Source organism: Triturus cristatus, chromosome 3_2, assembly GCF_964204655.1.
Source record: "Triturus cristatus chromosome 3_2, aTriCri1.1, whole genome shotgun sequence".
Taxonomy (NCBI): domain Eukaryota; kingdom Metazoa; phylum Chordata; class Amphibia; order Caudata; family Salamandridae; genus Triturus; species Triturus cristatus.
In genome coordinates, this window is record NC_140584.1 from 683,170,359 (window position 1) to 683,174,664 (window position 4,306).

Below are 4,306 nucleotides of genomic sequence, written 5' to 3' on the forward strand. Positions count from 1 at the left end.
AGGCCGCTTTTATTGGAACAGGTGCACATCACAAATAAAGTAAACCTCGGCAAAAGCCTTCCAAAACTAAGCCTCACTAAATAAACCAGATACCGAACCTCGCCCCCACCCCTAAATTTCTTTGGTCCCGCCCCCACCCTTACATTACAACCTTCAAAGAATACAAAACATGACATTACCGTATAACCCAATATTATAAATCTATAAATACAAACCCGTCCGTTAAACAAACTCCCCTGCCTGCCCCTTCACAGCTGTCAATCACTCAACCTGTCTAACCGAGCTACAAATAACCAACCTATCCTTTCCTTGTTGATAACCCAACTTAACAATTAATTAACAAACCCATGCCAAACCTTTCAAAATTTAAATACCCACCCAAAAAGAATGGGGGGGGGGGGGAAACTACCCACCCCCCTTTCTGCCCCCCCCAACCTCGGAAAAATCCCACAGACTCCTTACCCAATGCCACTAAACGTTCAAGCATTTAGACAAAACTTACATCCAAATACAGGTCCATACCAAGCCTGGACAAATGCACTCCATCATCCCTAAAAAATTGCACCGCCTCAAAACAAATTTCTTTGTGAGTCACTCTCCCAAACCCCAAACTGCAACAAAACCTAGAAATTTCGGAGTTCACTTTCCTCCGAGCCCTGTCAATAGCTCTAGGGTTCACCGCCCCTCTCCAAATCCTCCGCGGAACCAACTCAGTCCACAAAACATGACCATCGCTCTTTTACCAATGCTAAATCCCTCTTCATCGCCCTAAGTAACACTACACCCTTCACTCCACAAAGATCATTCTCCTCGAGATGCATCAACAAAATATCCGGGCACTGGCCCTTCACCATCGCTTTATTCAAACACGGTATAAGTTCCCTCCAAAGCATACCTCCCTTGCCCTTCCACACAATGTTATACAGATGCTCATTGAAACCCAACTTTTTTCCGAAATAACTTTGGCACGCCTGAACCTGCGCCCATTTGACGAATGAATGCCTCACTATCCACACAGTCAATTCCTTCGAGTGGGGCCCAGACACCGAACCTGTAAAGAGAAAAATAAAATGAGACTCACAATAGGGAGGATGATGCATGCGCCTCCCCCGCACTCCCTCTCACATACCGCTGAAAACAATCTGACGACCAGCGCCCTAGCCGCATAATGTTCCCTTGAGACCAACCCGTTATGAGCTTCAGTCGCTGCCCCGATCCTAAAAGAATGAGTCCCATACTTCGCCCCATCCAACCCAATCCTCTGCAATGCTTTACGCAGAACCATACGCAGTTGGTAATCTGTTACCCGGGTGCCATTGACATGCCGAAACACTAAGTCGCCCCCAGACCCTCCCGACAAAGTCTTCCAGTGACGTGCTAAACGCAAAGGACAAGTAGAACTGGGATCCTCCGCTTCTAACCACACTCCTTTCCCGATGCTTCTCTGATCAGTTTTTGAACTGGCCAGCCAAATATGCACACCTTTTTCCCCAAAAAACACTTCTTGCCAAGCGATGCCCTGCTTGGATTTGGTACCCAGAAGCTCCGAAACTTGAAAAGCCCCAAAAAACATGAACGCCATCAGAGTGGCAAACAAACCAGCCTCAAAATCATCCCTGCAAACCGCAGGTAAAACCTCCAACAAACGTGCCAGGATCTGTCAAGAAAAGGGGGGGAACGAGACATCTGAACCCCTCCCTGCTCCCCAGCCCAACCTTCCAGCATTCTCCTCCCCACTTCCCCCACGGAAGGGGAATAACCCCAAAAGAGTTTTCCCATAAAAGCAATTCCTGCCAATTTCCTGGCGATGGTAACCCTGGAAAGGCCTCTCTCCATGAGGTCTAAAATAAATTGAATCACATCCTCAGAACGACGCCATGACTCCTCCCTCCTACAAGCCCCAGATGCCAAAAAATCCCTCCATGCAAGTTCATATGCTGCCCGAGTAGACGCTGACAAACCTACCACCAATTGAAACCCCCTACGTTGCCTACATACCAAAGGTGCTCCGGAATTGGGGTCAGTGTCCTGTCCGCCTCCTTGGCCAGCCCATGGAATCTCCCCCACTGCGAACGAGACAAAGCATCGGCTATGTCATTGTCCACACTCGGAATGTGCAAGGCTCTGAATGAAATGTCATGTCTAAGGCAGCCTAGCACAAACACTCGCAACAACTTCAAAATCTGCTCATCTCTTGCTGACTGCCTATTGATGATTTCCACCACCGCCATGTTGTCCACACGAAAAAGCACCTTATGTGCCAGCTCCTCACCCCAAAGGGTCAAAGCCACCAGTAGCGGGAAGAGCTCCAGAAATGTAATGCTCCTCCCCCCATTCCTTCAATCCTGCGGCCATTTCTCTGCACACCACCTACCCTGCCAATAAATGCCAAAACCATCACTGCCTGCTGCATCAGAGAACATTTGAACATCCCACTGGACATCCTCCTCCCTAGCCAGTGGCACTCCATTAAAGGAGTTCAAGAAAACTGACCACATTCGTAAATCCTCCTTCACCCCTGCTGCCAAGCGCACATGATGGTGAGGTAAATGCTGTCCTGCCCTGCCCGGCCCAAGCGCCTACAAAAAGTCCTCCCCGCCCTGACAACCCTGCAGGCGAAGTTAAGATGACCCAGTAACACTTGAATGTCCCTCACCGTCACCTTCTGTTTTGACAAAGTTCTGTCCAACAATTCCAGCATTTTCAATTTTTTGTCTTCTGGCAAGCGAGCCCGCATTGCAACAGAATCAATCTCAATACCCAACAAGCATTTGCAATGCAATAGGTTTCGAATTTACACAAGTTTGAGCTATTGACATTGCAAATGGCAATGCCTATTATATTTTTTTTTGTTTTAAAAACATAAATAAAAGGTATTGTCATTTACAATGCCAATAAACTCGTGTAACTGCGAGACCTATTGCATTGCAAATGCTTGTTTAGGACTGTTACCCTGGCTGCAGCCTTGAAGTGTGCAGACATAACAGGGTAGATTAAGAACTGTGCTGTCCACCACCACCTCTTTCTGTGCCCCTGAATTCCACCCTCAGCTCCTCCCCTGCTGGAGAATTAACGAACGTGAGTGCCCTGTGGTTTTGTATTTTTCTTCCAGGGCTATCAAGTCTGTAACTGTTGCACAGGACCAAGGCGCTGGATGGTCTCAAGTTGCATAAACTTAAACAAGTTGCCGACATAATGTATATAAAATGGAAGAATGACAGCTCGTGATTTAAGGTATTCCTGAGGGCTGTAAACTGCAGAGTATGTGAAGCCAATGGCCCCTGACGATAACAGTAAATTACCTTGTAATCCGGGCGGGGACATATACAACTCGGACCGAGGGCTTTATTTCTTCCCACAGTCCCGGCCTTGTGTAAATACACTTTATGAGGAAATGTGAAACACATTGAGGGTTGCTCTGTTTCTTGTCCATCGTGCTCGTTGTCAGGCCGTGTCCCTTTGTTAGACGGATGGGCGCGTGCTTCAATCAGGCGGATTCCTTCGGTTTACAAGGGGAATGTTTGTTTGTGTGTGTGAGTGTGTGCGCGCGTGCGTGCGCAGAGGTGAGTGTGTGTGTGTGTGTGTATATTGTTTTTCTTTTTAATGTCCATGACTTCTGGTGTGAAACAAAAAGTGAACACCATCCATTTAAAAGATATGCCAGCTAGACACAAAACGGTAGACCCAGACCTGCCCAGCTGCCCTTTGTGCTGGTCGTTGGTACTTTAAATTCCCACTCAGTACACAACTTACGCTTTTTTTATGAGAAGATAATTAGGCCAATATGTGTGGTTTCAAGTTACTCATTAAAATCTAATTATTGATTGCGTTAGGCACAGATACGCTGCCACCATGGCTCAGTCACACACATACACGCGAGCGCGCACACAAGCAATGGCTAGACAAAGTAATCTTTGCAAGTGCGACGGCCTTAAGTCACAGTGCACAGGAGTAGGGTCGGATGAATGAGTGTGAGCAGAGCAGGCCTTGATGTCTGGCTGCGCAGGGCCCTTTCATGTGGAACAGAATCAACACAACATGATTTACAACAAAATAAACCCGGAGCTCTGCACCAGGACTCCAGGCCAGTCCCAGCGTGTAACAACACACACACGTCCTGCTCGCCATTTGCAGTGTTCGTTCGAGATTGATGAGAAATTCCGCATATGGCAAACACGCAACTAGAATTATCATAGCCAGAAGTTGTTTTGGAAAAATTCACCTTTTTAATGGTTTTTATTTTTTGGGGGATCTCATTGACGTAATTCCAAGAAGCTCTTTACAGAGAATATTTGCAATTATTGAT